This window comes from Microcaecilia unicolor, chromosome 1 (assembly GCF_901765095.1).
Source record: "Microcaecilia unicolor chromosome 1, aMicUni1.1, whole genome shotgun sequence".
Classification (NCBI taxonomy): domain Eukaryota; kingdom Metazoa; phylum Chordata; class Amphibia; order Gymnophiona; family Siphonopidae; genus Microcaecilia; species Microcaecilia unicolor.
Window position 1 is genome coordinate 146,743,109 of NC_044031.1, and position 22,219 is coordinate 146,765,327.

Below are 22,219 nucleotides of genomic sequence, written 5' to 3' on the forward strand. Positions count from 1 at the left end.
TACATGCTGCCTTCTTTCTTGCTTTGTCCCTGCTGCTTTCTGTGCTGTCTGTAAGGCAGCCTTTCAGCCTCACCTCTGCATGCTTCTGCTTTGTCTCCAGAAACAGTGTGAGAAAGAAAATCAATCACTGCCATTCACAAATTAGCTTTTATACCAATTCAACTTTTTTTTTAAATCAGGGAGGCTTATGACCTCGCTAAATGATTCTATAATGCAGTATTTTTTAATTATAGGCTTTTTTAATATTCTAGTGATTCCCATGTGACAAATGAGAGGAAGCCCATTCAATTCCTTTGGGCTTTCTCTCACTTGCCGCGCTGGGAATTGCTAATATGGTTTAGTAAAAAAAGGCCCTCTGTTTATTGAAGTTTGTCATTTATCTTATGTTGAATATTGACCTGTAACCTACTCGAGAATTTTGATGGGTGGGATACAACTAAAATAAAATTCAGTGGTTTTAATTTTATTTATTTGTTTGTTGCATTTGTACCCCACATCCCACATATTTGCAGGCTCAATGTGGCTTACATAGTACCGTCAGAGGCGTTTGCCCAGTCGGTGGATAACAAATACAATATAAATATAAAATATAAATTTATCAGAGTATTATAAGCCAATGGGTGAAAGAGAATATGGTAGAAGATTTTTATATTATTTTGGAGCCAATTTGGGATTTTTTTATTGTAATGTATTTTAGTTTAATATTTGTTTAATGTTGATTTAGCATAACATTATAGTATCATAAATTGAACATTCACTGTTCTGATAAGGTATATTTGTAATTTGCTATGTATAGTATTTAAAGATTGTTATATTTGTACATATGCTCTCTTTTGACTCTAGCTACATTGAGATTTGGTTTTTACTAGCAGAAAGGTATTACTCATATAAATTACATTATTATATTTGAATTTTGAAAGTTAAAGACAAAACTCATCAGTTTCTGTGATAAAGCTCTTTGTTTCCTTTACATTTCAGTGTTTAATTGTCCATTATTTGCATCTTGCCCAGTACATCCCAAGGATAGAGAGGAAAATCTTCTTTATGTTATTCTTTATTTGGTTGCTCTGGGAGATGTGACGTTGTTTTGGGGTTTATAGATTGCAAGGTCACACAGAGGTTTTGAAATTCTCCAGAGTCAAATGCCATCAATATGGTGGCAAACCCATATTGAAAATTTGCATTGCCACATGTCCGGAAGGCTGAAGGAGCTGCTTTAGTCATTTAGCTATTAAAGAGGCACGGCTATTTTAGCTCATTAAAAGCAATATCCCCGCAGAGATTTAAATTGACAAATGAAATCAGAAATGAGCGAAACCAAAAGGTGTTTTTTTTAAAGGTTACACTGTACACAGCAGGTTGCTTATATCACCAACAGTCCTTTCTGTGGAGCAAAACCTTTTCCAGATATTTCACAGAAAATGCTGAAAATAATAACAAGGACAACTTGCAGAAGGTATTTTTTAAAACCACATTTACCTTCAAATGCCAATTAATATAGAAAAAAAATTAACTGCATTCAATCATATCTCTGCTCCTTCAATTATTCTGCCCAAAATAAAAATGTGAATAAATATAAATTCTCTTACTGATGGAACTAGTGACTAAACAAAATAGAAATGGGAAACTATCAGGCTTATTTTCGAAAGAGAAGGGCGCCCTCTTTCGACACAAATCGGGAGATGGGCGTCCTTCTCAAGGGTCGCCCAAATCGGCATAATTGAAAGTCGATTTTGGGCGTCCTCAACTGCTTTCCATCGCGGGGACGACCAAAGTTCACGGGGGTGTCGGCAGCGTAGCAAAGGCGGGACTAGGGTGCTTAACACATGAGCGTGCTCGACCGATAATGGAAAAAAGAAGGGTCCCTGATGAACAATTGGACAACTTTACTTGGTCCTTTTTTTTTACGACCAAGCCACAAAAATGTGCCTAAATGACCAGATGATCACGGAGGGAATTGGGATGACCTCCCCTTACTCCCCCAGTGGTCACTAACCCCTCCCACCCTAAAAGATTTTTTAAAATATTTTTCCAGCCTCTATGCCAGCCTCAAATATCATACCCAGCTCCATGACAGCAGTATGCAGGTCCCTGGAGCAGTTTTAGTGGGTACTGCAGTGCACTTCAGGCAGGTGGACCCAGGCCCATCCCCCCTACCTGTTATACTTGTGGTGGTAAATGTGAACCCTCCAAAACCGACCAGAAACCCACTGTACTCACATCTAGGTGCCTCCCTTCATCCCTCAGGGCTATGGTAGTGGTGTGCAGTTGTGGTGAGTGGTTTTGGGGGGCTCAGCACACAAGGTTGGTGTCCTGGCATGTCAGGGGGACCAGCATACTATGAATGCTGGCTCCTCCCATGACCAAATGGCTTGGATTTGGTTGTTTCTGAGATGGGCATCCTCGGTTTCCATTAGCGAAAATCGGGGACGACCATCTCTAAGTTCGACCGTATTATCGAAACAAAAGATGGCCACCCACCTTGTTTCGAAAATATGGGTTTCCCTGCCCTTCGCGTGGACTTCTGCGAGGATGTCCTCAGGAAAACTTGTGCGCCCCATTCGATTATGACCCTCCACATCTCAAACTTGGAGGTCCTTTTACTAAGGTGCACTGAAAAATAGCCTGTGGTAGTGTTGGCGCATGTTTTGGGTGCACACAGATCCATTTTTCAGCGCGCCTGCAAAAATGACTTTTTAAACATTTTTGTCAAAAATGGAAGTGCGGCAAAAATTGGCATATGTCCATTTTGGGTCAGACCTTACCTCCAAACATTGACTTAGTGGTAAAGTCTCACGCGTTAACCATGTGGTAATGACCTATGTGCGTCAAATGCCGCTTGGCGTGTGTAGTGGACGCATGCCAGAAAATACAAATTATTTTTGGACATATGTATCAGACGCATGCCAAAAATGAAATTACCACAAGAGCCACATGGTAGCCAGGTGGTAACTCCAAACTGGTACATGTTGGGCGCATAGATGCTTATGCGCTTAGCAAAAGGGCCCCTTTGAGAGATAAGGACAAAAATTCTCTAAATAAAATCTCTAATGCTTTTATTTTAAATTGGCTTTTTACAGTCATCTAATGGCCTTTAAAAAGGATATTCATGAGGTAAAGAAATCTGTCAAGAATAGATAGTATAAGGTACCGTTAATCCTAGCTCCACATACACTGAGATATACAACCACATCCGTGAGAGCACATGGTTTGCTATAACAGAAATACTTGTACCAAACTACTGCTCGGTACTAGAATTGCCTGGAAATGGTGGACTAAATTTTTAGTCCCGGCTGAGAAAATAGACGTGGTTGCGCTATGAGTGAACTGTCTGAAACATTTCTATCGAATATTTTAAGTGAAATATGTTGTTAAACTTCTTTGCATTTACATATACTGTACATTTTTTGTTAATAAGTGTAGGTTGTGAACTGTGATTGAGTAAACAAGACTATTAATGTACAGTTTGAATATAAGGGATGATTTTTATAGCCAAAAGTCCCTTATAACGAAATTCTACTGTATTTGTTCAGTCAGAAGCAGTGTGAAGTGCAGTGCTTTTAGGCACATTTCACTTCAGCAATAGCACCTGTTGGTGAAAGCCTGTCCATCTATCCATCCACCAGTACATATCCTGTCTGATATTCAAATGGATTTATCTGGATGACTGGGCCCATAACTGAATTTTCAGTGGCATTATTCAGGTAATGGCACTGAAAATCATTACTAAAGACTCTGGAGCTATCCAGATAGTGCTCGGATGTGGGGCAGAGCCAGAATTTATCCTAACTTGGCCAGATAGTTAACTGGGTACCAGGTCTGAATGTTACTGGTACCCAGATAACACCAGTGGCCACCTTTATACCTGAATATTCAGTGGCTGCAGCAATATCTGGATACCAACTGGTACTAATTTTTCGTTTAATTTTAAATGCTGCAGCCAATATTTAAATGAAACGTTGACCATGGACCATGGAAACAAAATAAGTTTGTTCACCAGTGATGAAAGATTTCAAGTGGCAAACAGTTAAAGATGGTGAAGAGGAAATTGAATAGGGTAAAAGGTTGGGGATTTGATATACCACCTTTCTGTGGAACAACCAAAGTGTTTTATGTTTGTTATATGTAGGTATTTTCACTGTCCTCAGTGGGTTCACAATCTAGGGGCCCTGTTTACTAAGTTGCGCTGCAGGTGCACTAACTTTTTAGCACATGCTAAAAATTAGCGCACGCAAACGTTAGAGACATCCATAGAAATTTATGGGTGTCTCAAGCATTAGTGAATGCTAAAATGTTAGTGTACCTACAGTGTGGCTTAGTAAACAGGGCCCTAAGGGGTCCTTTTACCAAGCTGTGGGAAAAAGGGCCCTTACCAAGCGGCGGGGGCCATTTTTCCCACATGCAAGGGCCCTTTTAACCACAGCGGATAAAAAGCCCCTAGACACATATGGCTATGTGGCGGTGAGCCCTTACCACCGCCCACTGAGGTGGCAATAAGGGCCCCCACACTAACCCAGCGATGCCCGATTACTGCCAGGTTACTGCTGCTCAAGCCATTTTCAGTTAATGGCGCATGCTCAGGGCGGGACTACTGCCAGTGGCCTTGTTGGGCCGGAGGTAGTCCCGGAACAGTAAGCGGTAAGCCCGTGTTGGGCTTGCTATCGCTCTGTAAAAGGGCCCATAAGTTTTTTTTATACCTGGGAAGGGAGTAAGTAGAAGATCCCTCTCACCTGATAGTGTAAAAAAATTAAAGAGGTGGCAGTGGGAGTGAAGAGGATCTGTTGGAGGATCTCACTCCCCACTGGTGTAGAAAAATTGAAATTGTGACAGTGGAGAAGACCTGGATGTGTATCATACTGCTCCACCAGAGAAAAAAAAAGGTTCAGTTCCCTTACCCCAATAAAATTAGTACTGCAGATCCCATAATGCATCTGGATAGGGTTATTAGAAATCTAGAGCTGGCCTTAAATCTCCTTCCTGGTACTAGGTAACATGTAGCTATGTCCATCCTTTATGCAATGTGACTTCCATTCCCTCATGCATATTTATTTATTTATTAGAATGACTTGATATACCACTCAATACATTGATTGTGTTGGCAAGTGTTTGCAAAATAGAAAAGAAGAGCATTCAGCTAAGGAAAGTAAAGGTAAGGAGATGGAGAAAAAGAATAAAAGGAAGAGAATGGAGAAAATAGAAGGGAGAGAAAGGAGGAGGAGAAAGAGGATCTGAGGAACAAAAGTGACATGGAAAACTCAGGATGTATTTTTTAAAATTATTATTATTATTATTATTATTATTAAATGTAGGAAGAGCTCATTCAAGTCTGATGTCAGTGGAAGAGAGTTCCTGAGATAGGAGAAAGCAGAGTCACAAGAGATTTCCAGGTGAAGCCTTGATAGAGGGGGTCAAGGAAAAAAGTGACTGCTGTGAAGAATGTAGAGTATGAGATGGAAAAAAAGAAAATAAGATGACTGGCCAAATAGTCAGGAACTTGGGGGGGCTAAACCTTTACATACCAGCATGATAACTTTGTATTTAATTTGAGCTAAAATGGGTATCCAAGTGTTCTGATATAGAGTTGCCCGACATGGGTCCAAGCACCTAGCTTCATGAAGTAATTATATTGCTTAGGATTTAACAGTTGAAGTTCACCTTATTATACCTTATTTTTCTTTTTGTAAGGTACTTAGATGTATCTGTTTTAAACCACAAATCTTGATCCATTGGCATTGAAATCTTCATTGAATTGTAAAGATTATTTTATGTAAATTCCTTTTGACTGGAAGTTTCTTAGGTTTGTAATCCACTTTGCACTATTTGGTTAAGGGCAGAGTGAAAACTACACAATACATACAAGATGTTTCAGTGATTGGGGAAAGACTGCAGTAAATTGAGTTACAATAATCTAAGCGTGAAAAGATTGTTCAGGGTGGGAAAAAGTGACTGGGACAGGACATGTTTACTGAACAAGTGTGATAAAGAACAAAGAATCTAGACTGGACACTGTATCTGTCTGAGGATTTGAAAAAGTCTGGTATCAAATTAGACACTGAAAATACATACAGAATCATGGAGGGGGACAGAATGATTGCCAGTCAAGGATGGGAGAGAAAATACAGTACTAGCACCTAGAAAGTGAATAGCTTCATACATATTGAAAAAGAACAGGAGATTATTTTCCAACCATGAGGAAAACAGCCTGATGGCAATCATTAAGTGGTGTTGACTCAGCGGATGAAAAGGAAGCGTATAAAGGATCTGAATGCCATCAGTGTGAGAATAAGACTAGTAAAATTAATGGTGACAAGAAAATATTGAACAGGTGCTAAAATAGAGCCCTGGCGGGTCACCACAACTAATGGGGTAGGATGTAGAAGCAGCTTGACTATGCTGAATCTGGAAGAAGTGGCCAGCGATAGGATTCAAACCAGGATAACACAATGCTACACAATGCTGGAAATAGTAAGACGCAGAAGAAGTTGTTGTTGGATGATGATCCACCAAGTCAAATGCTGAAGAGAATTCTAATAAAACAATGAGTACCACTGACTGCTGATTCTGTGTAGACCTTATTGCAATATACATAGCAGTTAGGAGGGTCCTCAGTACTGGGACCAGCATAAAAACTCACCTGATAAGGATGGGAAATCAAAGGTCTTGTCGGATACACACAAATTGTTTGTAAGATGAATTTATTTCTAATATTTTGGATAAAAAGTTAAATAGAAAATTGGTATGAACTTGCTGGGTTCTGAAGTTGTAAATGTAGCGTTTCAAAATAGAGGTTACCGGAATATGCTTTCAAACCACATGACCCATGGTAAGACTGGATTGTATAATGGGAAGAAAAATGGCAGTAGATGACATGCCAAATGCTTGAAAGATGAGCTGACTAGGGATCTTGTAAGACAAAAAGGCATTAAAGAGGAAACAATCTTAAGAACCATGGTTAAGGTGGGGTAAAGAAAGGAATCTCAACCTGAATAATGGATCTGCCTTGAAGAGAGAAAGCAGGTGAGGAGAATGTGGATGTGACAAAGGGAAAAGTATTCACGGAAAAAGGATGGGCATGGGATGGGACTTAGTGACTGCCTTCTTCTCAAGCTCTCATATATCCCCTCATGTTCTCCTCCTTCAGCCCCATTGATTCTCCTCAACTCTTTCTTTTAGCCCCAAGGGCTTTCCCTATGCTATCTTCTTCTGCTTTCTCTTCTAGCTCCCAGGCCTCCCTCCACAGTCTCCTCTAGCCCCCAGGCCTCCTCCATGCTTTCTTCAACAGACCCAAAGGCTTCCCTTCACTTTCTTCATTCTACCTTTGGAAAATTTCTCTAAAGTTTTCAAGAAGACTTCCAACGAGGTAACCTCTTTGCGTGGGAAAGTCTTCCATATATTATCCAAAGAAATCAACATGGGAGTTGCAGATTCCACCACTGCTAATCCAGCTATTTTGTACTCTCGCCAACTCACCAGCCGAGTGTCGATACCAACAGCATCTGCAATTCCTCAAACAATGCGGCTGCCACTGCCAGACACAGCAGAAGATTAGATACTGGGGGATGCAAGCTGACATCATGCCCCAAGGAAGCTGGTGCTCCTTCACCAGACTTGACAATAGACTCTCTACCCCATAAACATATGCTGTAGCCCAGCTAGATAGCATTCCATGTGTTGTTACTGTACTGGGGAATGAAGTGCATGCCGGTGGGGAAACTGGCCTCACTGTTCCCTTCCTCTTAGTATTCGGCATTGTGGGCAAACCTCTGCGAAAACAAAGGAAAACAGAAACGGAGCAAACAAACAAGAGCACCAGAACTCACCAGGTGCATGCTGCCATCTTGAATCCACCTTTACCCTGTCTTGTTGGATTGAGTTGATTTTCTAAACTATTTAGTTTTGTCAAGTAGCAAGCAAGAGTCCATTTATAGTCTAAAATTGGAGGACTTTCTCACAGGGATTTGAATGAGACGTCGGATAGAAATCAGGAAGCACTATTTTCTCATTTAAGCGAAAAGGTGTCACCACTGTAGACAAGCACTTAGGATGTATAGAAAAAAAAACCTTGTGATGATGGAATGCATGTAAGGTTCATATGTTATCAAAGTCTGAAGTTCACATCTCCTAGGAAGAGTACCTTTCAGGTTTGAAACTTTAGAGACACGATATCCACAGGTTCAACCGGAGACTTCAAACACAAAGCAAGCACCAAATTTTGGTTCCATAGTGCAGCATTGCTAACATTGCAAATACTTTATGACAGATACAAGCATTTCTCATGCCTAGTTTGCCCCTGCCTGCTTTAATCATTTTGAATATCGCCTGGTAGGTTTTGAGGGAAACTGTGCTCATAGATATACAAACTGGATTAGAATAAACATGCCAGTTATATTTGTGGAAGTCAGGAGTTAATCTGTAGCCTGCTAGAAATTAAAACAACCCATAATTACAATTTAAAAACAACCATAATAATAGTAAAATCCTATTACATTATATTTGAATTCTAATTCAGTTTCTGACAGCACATCAGTCCTAGAAAGGCCTAGGTAATTTATGGAGACTTTCTGAATGGATTTCATGCAAAGCAACATCTTCTTTGCATTGCTAATTTGATAGTAAGTAGCACTTAGTTAAACATGCCAGAGTGAAAAGAGGTGCTGAGCACTGCAGAACAATTTCCAATATAACACCCATGTCATTTAAATATTTATTTAGCTTAATAATCTGAAATTAGTGACTAAACTACTTAGAAATGTTAATATCGAATTAAGGGGGGGGGGGGGGATATTACGAACACAAGCTACTGTATAGATGTTATTTTACTGCCACCCCAGTTATTAGTAACTAGATCTCATTGCATAAATGATTCTGTGCTAAAACAGTATGAGTTAGTGGTAAAATAACATGTCATAGCCCAATGTTGCCAGTGGAAAGAATAGCAACATTGACCCCAGAATGATGCAGATAGTTTTACATTTGAATAGATATTAAACCGAAGTCAGCAATGGAATGGCCTTTTACTTGAAATGCATGCTGGAAACTAAAATAATATATGAGGAATTAGAATAAAAACTTGGTATGGGGCATTCATGGACATCTTTTTTGTTTAACTTTGAGTCCATTATGCACCTCATAAAACAACAAACTCTGCCTGAACCCAAGCAAAACAGAGATTCTTTGGATACCTAACACATGCGGACAAATACCTGACTTCAAAATACCTTTTGGGAAGTATGAACTCCTCCCTAAAATCACAGGTCAGGAATCTTGGAATACTGTTGGAACCAAATTCAAACAACCTTTAAAATTGTCTCTATCATCTGCAGCAACTACGAGATCTCTCTCCATATATTGAAAAGACAAGTCTGATCACAGTGGTCCCTGCATCGTGACGAGACTACGACAAAGCCCTGTATACTGGTCAAACCGAAAAGGGTTTGTATCAGCTCAACTAATTCAGAATATTGCAGAATGACTGATAGAAGGCTGCAAGTGGTGTGATCACATTGCAAGAAACAACAAAGAGAATGGAAGATAACCAAGATAGACCAGATACAAATTGCAAACAGTAAGAGCACCAAAAAAAGTTTTATTAGGACCCTACACAGTCCGTGTTTCGGCCAACCGGCCTTCCTCAGGGGTCTTCAAATTGACGTATACATATGTGCCTCCAGAATTCTCATGGAATGAAAGATACAAACCAAGGATTTTCAGCCTGCATCTGCTTCACTCTACCCGGGTAGAGTGAAGCAGATGCAGGCTGAAAATCCAGTTACACACAGAGGGCCAGATTCCATTCGCTCACTGGGTGTGATTGTTGATCCAGCCTTGAACATGCAATCTCATGTACTTAAGGTCATTGGTTTGATTTTTTTCAAAGCTTAAACTTATCAGACATTTGAAAGATTATTTGACCCCAGAGAATTTTGGATAAAAACTGGTCAAACCCGGCCAAATCTGTATAATGGAAAGCCGATTTTGGCCGCTCTAACTGCTTTCCATCACAGGGCCGGCCAAAGTTAAAGGGGGCGTCTCTGCAGGGTATGGAAGGCGGGACGGGGCGTGGTTACAAGATGTCCAGCTTCGGCCGATAATGGAAAAAAGAAGGCTGGTGTAACAGGCCAGAGTATACCCCCCGCCCAGACTATACCCGGGGTTAAAGTGGCCTAGGCCAGAGTATACCCCGGGTATATTCTAGCCTAGACCAGTTTAACCCCGGGGTATACTCTGGCCTAGGCCACTTTATACCCCCTCAGGCCAGATTATACCCCGGGAATATAAATTGGGGGCTAGGCCAATTCATACTCCCTCTAAAACAATATAATGCAATTGTAACATAATGTTCAACAAATTTGACTGTTCATAATATAATAAAAGTAGCCTAGGCCAGAATATACCCCTCCAGGCCAGAATATACCATCTGTGCTGTTTCCTCTAACACTTTCTCAGCCTGTCTATGATTGGTTGCTTCCTCTAACACTTTCTCAGCCTATCTCTGATTGGTTGAGAAGCTGCTTCCTCTGTTGTCACTTCCCTGGTTTTCTCACCCTGTCTCTAATTGGTTGAAAAGTGCAGATCTCTTTTTATCATCCTCATACACACATGCTGTTTCTTCTAACACCAAACTCTTTACTTTACCATTGTTGACAACCATGGAAGACCAACTGTATAACCAACTTTTGACATTCTACACTGCAGCACAACAAAAGTACCCCCTGTGGATCTATAATCTACCTCCAGATAACGTCCTAAATGCCAAGACCCAGTTCAGACAAACAGCTAAGCCATATCGAGCAGGACAGAGGGATTCTTTTCCATGGGGAAAAGGAGGTTCTAACTAAAAGACAACTGCCAAATATCCTTAAGGCCCTGTCATGACAACCCAATTTCTGGTGGCCATTTGGCAGAGATAAAACATTAGCCAAAATCTCCTGTACGTTATTACTGGAAGGGAATGAAGAACAACATTCACCAACATGTCAAAGCCTGTCAAAAATGTTTGTTACAAATCCCAAATCAGCAAGGAGGCTCCACCACTCAACAGTTACCAGTGCTGGAAAAGTATGGAGCTTAGTCGGGATTGATATGATGGGTCCCTCTCAGGAAACATCGATGGCAACAAATATACGTTGCTGCCACTGGTCATTTCTCAAAGTGGACTGAAGCTACAGCTGTTCCAGATAAGAGTGCCAAGTCCAGTAGCAAATTTTTTGTACTCTGTTATTTGCCGCCTTGGCTGTATGGACACTGTCATAAGTGACCAGGGACGAGAGTTTGTGAACTCGATTATCGACAACCTGATGGAGCATTTTCAACAGATCACCGCATTTCATCTGCCTACCACCCACAAACAAATGGCCAGCGGGAACGTGACAATCGAACACTCAAGGAATCTCTCAGTAAGCTTGTCAATGAACAGGAAACAACTGGGACCAGTTCATCCCTGGTGTTTGTTTGCCTATCACACATCTGTGCATGCCTCAACCAAGTGCACTCCATTGAGGTCATGTATGGATGGAAGGCCAGCTTCCTATGGACCTCAATCCCTCAGAATATGACACTATGGACACCATGCCCTTTCAGATGATACCAACCCTGATGTGCTAAATACACTGACAACCATTCATAAAAAGCTCTGCTCAACTGTCAGTACCAACATTCACTCTGACCAGGAACACCAGAAGTGTGCCTTTGACCATCGACACAACAGCCAAAAAGAAATCACTGCTGGAACCATTGTTTACATCAAGAATAAGCAACGTATTCATCGCATGGGTTCAAAGATGGAACCACGCTGGATTGGACCCTACTTTGTTGTGGAATCCTTGACCAAGGGACGAGTAAAACTTAAGAACATAAGACGGCAAGGATACTGAAAGAACACCTACCATGCCAGCAACCTTAAGATTTACCAGGATGAAGAGACTACTCCACCACCTCAGTCCTCTGATGATTGTCTCAGTGACTCTGCTGCACAGAAACATAAGCAAACCAAGACTTTCAACCCACTACCAAGTTCATAAGAAAGTATCTTAGCACAACTCTTGGCCTTACATTTGGTAAGGATGCACAAGGGACCTTGGACAACCACGGCGTACATATAAAACCAAAGGTGATGGCAACTGCTACTTCCGGGCCATCAGCTACTTTCTGACAGGAACAGAGGACAACCACTCCCTGCTCAGAAAGAAAGTCATCCACCACATGAAAAATGACTTGAGAAGAAAACTACAGGACTACTTGAACCAAAAGGTGAATGAATATGTGAACATCTCTGGCATCTCCCGTGATGGAGTATGGGGCAACTGATGCAGAGACCATGGCCACAGCAAATCTGCTGAGTTGTGACATTGTCATCCACACAAAGTTGGTGACTCCATGGATTGGTTGACCTATCCCGCAAGTTTCAATCTGCAGTCAACAACAGAACACATACTTTATCTTGAAAACAGCATGATCATTTTGATGTTGTTATCAGTGTTTAACTTTGAACGTTTATATTAAAGTGAGGAGCTCCTAGTCTTAGAAGATGAAGTTTCAGGACGTTATGACATATTATGAACAGTCAAATTAATTAAACATTATGTTACTAGGTATACATGGCCTAGGCTGTACCCCCTAGGGCAGGATATACCCCAAGGCAAAAATAGGTATATTCTTCCCTGGGGGGGGGGGGGGGGGGGGGGGGGGGGGGTCATTTTGATGTTGTTATCAGTGTTTAACTTTGAATGTTTATATTAAGGTGAGGAGCTCTAGTCTTAGAAGATGAAGTTTTAGGACGTTATGACATATTATGAACAGTCAAATTTAAATTAAACATTATGTTACTAGGTAATATACTGGCCTAGGCTGTACCCCCTATGGCAGGATATACCCCAAGGCAAAAATGGGTATATTCTTCCCTGGGGGGGGGGGGGGTATATTCTGGCCTAGGCTACGTTATCCCCTGGGCATAGATAGTGTATTTCTGCCTGGAGGGGTATATTCTATTCTGCCCTGGAGGGGTATATTCTGGCCTAGGCCAGAGTAAACTCCGGGGTATATTGTGGCCTAGGCCAGAGTAAACTCTGGGGTATATTCTGGCCTAGGGGATATAGTCTGGCCTTTAGGCCAGTTTATCCCCCCAGGGTATACTCTGGACTAGGCCCACTTTAACCCCGGGTATAGTCTGGGCAGGGGGTTAATGTGGCCTGTTACACGGGCTCTGATGAGCATTTGGCCGGCTTCACTTGGTCCATTTATTTTTAGGACCAAGCCTCCAAAAAGTGCCCGAACTGACAGATGACCACCGGAGGGAATCAGGGATGACCTTCCCTTACTCCCCCAGTGGTCACCACACCCCTCCCACCCAAAGAAAATTTAAAATCATTTTTTTGCCAGCCTCAAATGTTATACCCAGCTCCATCACAGCAGTATGCAGGTCTCTGGAACAGTTTTTAATGGGTGCAGTGCACTTCAGGCAGGCGGACCCAGGCCCATCCCCCCCTACCTGTTACACTTGTGGTGGTAAATGGGAGCCCTCTAACCTCCCCCCAAAACCCACTGTACCCACATGTAGGTGCCCCCTTTCATTCTAAGGGCTATGGTAGTGGTGTACAGTTGTGGGGACGTGGGTTTTGGGGGGGAATTGGGAGGCTCAGCACACAAGGTAAGGGAGGTATGCACCTGGGAGCAATTTTTGAAGTCCACTGCAGTGCCCCCTAGGGTGCCGGTTGGTGTCCTGGCATGTCAGGGGGACCAGTGCACTACGAATCCTGGCCCCTCCCACGAACAAATACCTTGGATTTATTCGTTTTTGAGCTGGGCGCTTTCATTTTCCATTATCGCTGAAAACAAAAACGCCCAGCTCACACATTGTCAAATAAAATATGGACGTCTATTTTTTTGCGAAAATACGGTTCGGTCCGCCCCTTCACGACCCGTTCTCGGAGATAAACGCCCATGAGATAGACGTTTTCGTTCGATTATGCCCCTCCATAGGGATTATTTTTGAAAGAGAAAAACATCCAGAATTTATTTTCAAAACATCCAAATTGATATTTTCAAAATCTGTTTTGCAGATGTTATCTATACAATTTGTCCTGCAGTGCATTCAAATCATGAGAGGCATGTGTTGGGGGTGGGCATCTCTTAGGGCATTCCTAACACTTAGATGTTTTACAGTCATAATGGAACAAAATGAGAATGTCTAGACCTAAAACTCAACATTTTGGTCTAGACCTGTTTTTAGAATGAATAAGGCACAAAAAGGTGCCATAATGACCAGATGGCTACTGGAGGGAATCAGGGATGACCCCCTTACTCCCCCAGTAGTCACTGACCCCCTCCCACCCCCCAAAGATGTTATTAAAGATATTACTTACCAGCCTCCATGACAGTCAGATGTTATAGCCAGGTCTATTAGAGTAGCATGCAGGTACCTAAGGTAGTTTAGTGGTCAGTGGAGTGCACTATAGAGAGGAGGAACCAGACCCATATCCCACTCTACCTGTTGTTACACTTGTGTTGGAAAGTGTGAGTCCTCCCAAACCTCATCAGAACCTACTGTTTCCCACATATAGGTGACTTCTTCACCCATGAATTCTCCTGTAATGGTGTGTAGTTGGGCACAGTAAGTTTTTAGTGGGTTTTGGAGGACTTAGCATACAGTACAAGGGGGTAATCCTGAGATGTGTACCTGGGATCTTTTATATAAAGTCCACTGCAGTGCTCCCTGGGATGGCCATTGCTCTCCTAGGATGTTTGTATGGCCAGTCCACTAAGAATGCTGGCTCCTCCTACATCCCAATGGCTTGATTTTTCTGTTGGACATTTGTTTTCGAAAATGGTCCAAAAAGATAAATGCATAGAGCATGAAAATATCTTATGTGCCCCCCCCCCCCAAACAGACATTTTGCTGTTTCGAAAATGACCATATTTCCTATTAAGATTTAGCATGTTTAGCACAAAAAGTCCAAAGTTCAACTTAGTCATCATATCAGAAATGCTCCTCTTTGCAACTTAGTAGATCTAAGTGCTTTGAAAATACGCCTCCACGTAACTTCGTAATTCTAAGTGCTTTGAAAATACACTTTGATGTCTGCAGCCACAGACAACTTTCTTAAACCTTGGAAAAACTGAATTACCTGCAAAGGCAAAACTCAACTGAGTTTAAATGAAAGGTTCATTAGCTGCACAATAGAAGCCGCATTAAAGCATTTTGTAATGAAAGGCAGGATTTCCCTTTTGACTGCTTTTGGTTCTCAATCTATCTTTGCCCCAGGCCTGCTGGAGACAGATGCCTGGAATTGATTCATGTGTGTTAATGAGGCCCTTCTGCCCCCTTCTCTCCACATTGTTCAAAGTGACCACTAAACATGCTGATATTCAGCATACTTGCAGCCTTCCCATGTGGCTCACTCCAATCAGTTAGATGGGAAATGTGTTGTACCATGTTTCACTAGAAAGATGAATTGCAGAAGCCTAGCTCTATTTCTGATGTCATGGAGGACTTTTCAACACAGGATGGCTCCTATAAAGGGGAGTGGACTATTAGTCCATAAAAATTAAATTAGTTAATAGATAATCAGTAAAGTAGCTATGTAGAAATTATATTTATTTAATTTATTAATTAATTAATTTATTTATAGTACATTTCTAGCCCACATTTTCCCACGCACACAGGCACAATGTGGCTAACATAGGAAAACTAACTAAATTAAAAAAAAGTGACAATACAATAAGAGAAAATGGTAAGAGACAAGGGATAGGCAAGGAAGGGGAAGGGGGCAAGGGGGCTGCAGGGGTAAGTAAGTGGGACTATTGATCAGTAAGGGTGTGGGGGGAGTAGACCAGTCCAAATAGGTGGGTTTTCAGCAGCCTCTTGAACAGTTGATGGTCATTTTGCATATTTAAGTATTTCGGCAGAACATTCCAGTTCTTGGCACAGGAGTATTGGAGTTTCTTTACTAGGATAGCAAATGGTGAATGCTAGCATTAACTGGCACACCTAAATGTAGGCACACACCTTTTTAAAAGAATAACCACTGAAGTGGAGGAACAAACAAGCCACTACAATTGCCACAGCAGGAGTAGAATGGAGTAGGGTTATCGATTGGTCTTCCAAAACCAAAAATCACTCGTCTGCAAATAGTTCAACACGCAGCAGTGAAATTTATCACAGGATCTGAACGTTTTGATCATGTTACCCCACTCAAGAAAGTGGAACACTGGTTACCTATTCCTTATAGCATCACATACAAATGATATGCTTATTACATAAAGTCTTCCATTCTGGAGTTCCTCTTTATCTTTTCTGCCTGCTTTATTTATTTATTTGTGACATTTATATCCCACATTATCCCAAACAAGTTAGAGTTCAATATGGCTTACAATAATACTTAAAATAGTTAAATCCTATATCCCAGCCAGGACACTCTGCTCCTCAAGGGCTAATAATGTTGTGGTTCTTTCCCTCCATGCTGTAACTAGTAACTTTTTCAACTCTTGAATTTTTAGTGTCATAGGTCCTACCATATGGAACACTCTCCCCTCTATTTTGTGGTTTGAAGAGTCCTTTGCTAGGTTTAAATCCTGCTTTAAAACCCATTTTTTTCCACCAAGCCTACCCCCCATAGCCCTCCACCTTTGTGCCCAATGATGGAAGTCTGATAAAAAGAAAATAGTGCAGTAACGACAAGTTATGTCTTTTCTGCTCTTTTCTTCTTTGATGACCTGATTATGTTTCTTTGATTCTTATATTGTAAACCACCTAGAAGACATGTTTGATGGGCGCTATGTCGATTTTCAATAAAACCTGAACTTGACACTAGATGGAATCACAAAAGTATATATTTTTTGGCTTTCATGAGAAACAGCAAAGAATGTCTTTCCTGCTCAACAGTGCTAAGAAGCATTCATCAAAAAACTATTGTTCCTGCGATTGATTGGGTGCATTATTTTATTTATTTATTGCATTTGTATCCCACATTTTCCCACCTATTTGCAGGCTCAATGTGGCTTACAGAGACCTGTTATGACATCGTCATTCCAGGATATCAGATACAATTGGTATTGCAAAAAGATTAAGGATTAGAAAAAAGATCTAAACAGATAGTTATAGAAAGATGACTTTCAGAACTGGAGTGGATTGGCAAGATGATATAGTTAAGCTATGGGTTCTCTTTGTAGGCCTTGTTGAAGAGATAAGTTTTCAGAGATTTACAAAAGTTAGTTATTTCGTTGATTGTTTTCAAGTCAGTTGGTAGTGCATTCCACAGCTGCATGCTCATATAAGAGAAGGTAGTTGCATGTATTAGCTTATATTTTAGTCCTTTACTGCTGAGGAAGTGTAGATTAAGACATTTGCGGGATGATCTTTTGGCATTTCTGGGAGGCAGGCCCACGAGGTCTAGCATGTAGGTTGGGGCGTCTCCGTGGATGATTTTGTGTACAATCGTGCAGATCTTGAACGCAATACGTTCCTTAAGTGGGAGCCAGTGAAGTTTCTCTCTTAGGGGTTTTGCACTTTCATATTTTGTTTTTCCAAATATGAGTCTCGCGGCGGTATTTTGGGCTGTTTGGAGTTTCTTGATAGTCTGTTCTTTGCAGCCAGCGTACAGTGCGTTGCAATAGTCCAGGTGACTTAGTACCATTGACTGTACCAGGTTACGGAAGATGGATCTCGGGAAGAAAGGTTTTACTCTTTTGAGTTTCCACATGGAGTGGAATATCTTTTTCGTTGTGTTCTTCACGTGGGTTTCGAGTATGAGGTTTCGATCAATGGTAACTACAAGAATTTTCAGATTATTTGAGATGGGAAGAGAAAAGTTTGGTTTGGTTATGGTGGTGAAGTTGCTTGTGTTATGTTGTGAGGTAAGTACAAGACATTGTGTTTTTTCTGCGTTAAGTTTCAACTGGAATGCATCCGCCCAGGAGTGCATGATTTGGAGGCTTTGGTTGATCTCGTTGGTGATTGTGACATCATCTGCATATATGTAGGGGTTGAGGTTTTGATTGGCTAGTAACTTGGCTAATGGTATCATTAGGTTGAAGAGGGTTGGTGAGGGGGGGGATCCTTGGGGGACTCCACATTCAGGTGTCCATGGGGCTGATATATCCGCGTTCGTTGTTACTTGGTATGATCTTGTGGTCAGGAATCCTCTGAACCAGTTAAGAACGTTACCTCCAACTCCAAAGTATTCTAGCATATGTAGTAGTACTCCATGATTGACCATGTTGAAAGCACTGGACATGTCGAATTGTCCTTTTCTTGACAACTTTATTACTAGAGAATAACTAGTTTTGGTATTGTACACGAGCAGACCCCAGAGGCAGATTACTATGCCGAAACAAAGTTCTGTGTCAGGTTCTAGCTGTTGTTTCAATAAATATACTTTTGCAACTCCATCTAGTGACGAGTAGTTTGTTGGAAGACCAATCAATAAGGCACACACATTTACACCATCTATGGCTGGCATAAATGGGTATGCCTAAATCTGGCATTTACACACATGAGTTACAGTATTCTGAAAGCAGCCTGTGTAAATGTTAACCATGCCTGTGACACACCCGGCCCCTTACTGTGAATGCCTCCTTGCAATTATCTGTGCCCCTAAAATAAAGAAGAGCTTATCACTCTGCCACCATTTATGAATATAACTGTACACTTACTCATGGGAATGACAGTATTCTGTACATTTAAACATGAAAACGGTGCTTAAATTTAAGCGACCTGTTTTAGAATTAGTCACAGGGCTGTCCTGAGGGCTTCGTGAGTGGTACAACTGCATAAGCTGCAATGGAGATAGGGGCACAAAAACTTGCTCTCCGCCAATTGTCTCCCCTGTGGTGGCTGTGGCACAGTGGAAAAGCAAGGCAGTTCTTGGGTGCATGTTACACAGGTGTGATTCTAGCTTGGAATGCTCTTGGGATAATGCTTTGAGGTAGTCTTTATATCCTGAGGCTAAACAACTTTGGATAAACTCTTTAATACTCTATACTCTTTCTCTATCCTGTCAATAAGTTTTTTAGGGTGGCAGGCCTCCCGTGTTCTAGGGCAAACCTATTCTCTTGAGTCAACCAGGGAAGTAGGAAGAAGTCCATTTGTGAGAGGGGGCAAGGGTGGTCTGGGAGGGCCACACATTTCCTCTGATCTCTCCCCCCCAACACACCCAACAGCATGAAATCCTACCTTTGATGGGGAGGTTACTTAAGCCCTTCCAGCTAAAGCAGTCTACTGCCTGAACCCTCTGCCATTCTGCCTGAGCAGTGAATAAGTCAGTGGTGTGCTTCAGCTGCTACTGATGGCATTCATGCTGCTGCTCAGTTCATGCTACTGAACTGAGCATGTGCGGGAGTGACAACTTTTGTGGCTGAAACATGCCACTGACTTATTCGCTGCTTAGGCAGCCCAGGAGGCAACTTGGGCAACAGATCACTTCTGCTGGCGAGGCTTGGGCATCCCATCCATGGGCACCACATTTTTGGAAGGGTCCGGAGACCAAGAACCCAAGACCCCCCCCCCCCTTGGCTACACCACTAGAGTCAACCACACTGTCTCTCTCTTTCTTCCTGGGATACAGTTCCACATATATTGTTCCATTTAACAGTAATTAAGTGCACTGTGAGGTGTATTTTCAAAGCACTTAAACTTACAAAGTTACTTAGGGCCTCTTTTACAAAGCAGTGGTAAGCCCATTGTGGGCTTACTGCTCACTAAAAAGGAAGTAGTGCAGGGCTACCAAAGCAACCTGGTGGTAGTTCCCAGTCCATAGGAGCCAACTCTGTGGGTGCTGTGGGTGCTTGAGCACCCCCAATATTGAGAATATTCTTTGTATGTATCCAAGGAAGGATTATTTCCACTGGGCTTAGCACCCCTAATAATTTTGAAAAGTTGGCTCCTATGGTTCCCACCCCCAGTGTGCATCATGTACGGCACTACAAAAATATTTTTGTAGCACCGGTATGTACCCAGCAGTAATCAGGCAGTGCTGCATGCTGCCCGGTTACCGCCAGGTTAGCGCCTTACTGCCACCTCAATGGGTGGCGGTAAGTGCTCCTGGCCAAAATGGCCGTGTGGCAAGTGCTTCAATTGACGCATGGCCATTTCCTGAAAAAAGTCCCACCTTTTACCTACTACAGTAAATGAGGGCATCGGTGCACATCAAAAATACATGCTGACACCAGTGCAGGCCCCCTTTTGCTGCAGCTTGGTAAAAGGGGCCCTTAGTAACCTATAGAACTTTGTAAGTCTAAGTGCTTTGAAAAATGAGCCCCTGTATCTCCTCCTGTAGTCCAGCTCCTGAGTGGGGCTTATTTCTTCTGATCTTTTCAGAATGAGGCTCAAGCTAGTGCTCGTCTCCTTGAATAAATAACAAGTAGAGGGGTTGGTAAAAACTCTGTTTTGTCACATTCACTTCATATTGGACAAAACTTAAATAAAAAACCACGAGAGTCTTCATAAGACAAAAACTAAAGGGATCCAAGGGCTGAGCTCTAAACACACCCTCTTTCCTTTAAGGAATCACATACTACATCACTACCACTTACTAGGGGTCTCTATAAGGTCAGCTAATGCAGAGGGGGGGATGCTGTAACCAGATGGTATACACATCTTTTCTTCTCTTTCTCTGGTCCTGATTGTTAACTGAAATTGATTTTTGGAACATTGTAAACTGCTGGTACTGGGCTGGTTCTCTTATGGCTTATGTTGTCACTAGATCATGCTTTTTTTCATTTGCCTGCTAGTTATATCTTATCACCTTACTAATAATACCTGACCGACCACCATCAACCCGCTAACATTAGATCATTTGGTTTCTGCAGAGTTGTACCATATAGTCAGCAGAATTCCCAGGTCATAGTTGTTTTTCCACTTTTGTGTGCTTACCACCATTTCCTTGACTTTGACCTCAAGGGAGTAAAAAATGAGAATTTTCTCTCCCAAGAATGCTTGAATATTTTCATGATATTTGCATACCAGCTCTGGCATCCACCATCCTGTTAGCAAAAAAAAAAAAAGTATTTTCTTCAATATTTCCTTCAAATTCATTTGCTGTGGAAAATTTCTTATTCCTATGATCTACTGAAGTCTTATAAAATATTTAAATAATGCTCTTCTTTCCATCATAAAAGTAAATTTTTGATTGTCTTAGGTTTTCTTTTTTTTTTTTGTAAGCTCTGCATTTTAGGTTTTCCATCATTTTTGTAGACTTTCAACTGCTTCTGTTTTTTTCAATGTCCTTACAAATGTATGTGTTGAAAAATGAAACACAGTACTCAAGGTGGAGATTCCTAGCAACCTAAAGAAGGATGCATCACTTCCATTTTCCTTCTGATGATGCCTTTACTTCAGCAACCCATCATACTGTTAGTTTTCCCTGCTGCGTTTCTATACCGACTGGCTGCTTTCATCTGAAATGATTACTGCTAGGTGTCTTTCTTGTTTAACAGTTCCCAGAGTGATAGCCATAAACATCTATCAGTTCAGTGGAACACAAGAAAGCTCCCAAGTATGTACCTATCATATGAACCTTGTTTATCACTAAACCATATGTCACCACTAGCTTTTTAAATCACTATTATAAAGGGAAATATAGTCCCTTGGGGAACAACAAGCACAGTGTTCAGCCAAAGGAGATTGATGCCTTCAATGGATGATAGCTTAAATGTTTCTTTGTAACTTGTTCCTAGGTGCTACACCCTAGTTGCTGGTTGAACTATTGAATGTTCAGCACCTGAAAGTCCTGACAAAATTTCAATGTCCTGAGTTCAGAAGTCTGACAAGTTTTGTCTGAGATAAGTGATTAATAGGAATTCACCACATATTTAGTTTCAGCTCACTCTGGAGATAGTTTAAATGTGTTATTTAGCCTTCCTGGGCATAGCTAGACCTCAATGGGGGGGAGGGGCATTTTGACCTGCCTTCCCGCTGCTGCCACCATTTTGCTGCCACTTCCGCCCCCCCCCCCCGCCCTCCTGCCCTCCTGTCGCTGTTTCCCCCCCCCCCCCCACCACTGCTCCCCACCTGCCACTGCGAAGGTACCTTGGCTGGCGGGGGTCCCCAACCAACCAACATACATGCTCAGTTTCATTAAAACAGTGACTGAAAACAAGAGGACAGGGCACCAGGCAATGTGAGACCAGTGCAGCCAAATTGGGGGCCCCAGAGACAATTTAGGGGGCCCCCGTGGCCTCCCATAACTATGCCACTGCTTGTGACTGTGTTCCCTAAAAAAGAGAG

At 41.8% G+C, this 22,219-nt stretch overlaps 1 long non-coding RNA gene across 1 annotated transcript; it reads right to left on the bottom strand.

The window, feature by feature from the left end:
• Nucleotides 1–1,615: 1,615 nt before the first annotated feature.
• Nucleotides 1,616–20,185, bottom strand: LOC115460445. Its single transcript, XR_003940494.1, has 3 exons — nt 20,103–20,185; nt 18,531–18,535; nt 1,616–1,627 (listed from the first exon to the last, which is right to left on the bottom strand). It is a non-coding gene; the product is annotated as an uncharacterized LOC115460445 (long non-coding RNA).
• Between the last annotated feature and the right edge of the window lie 2,034 nt (nt 20,186–22,219).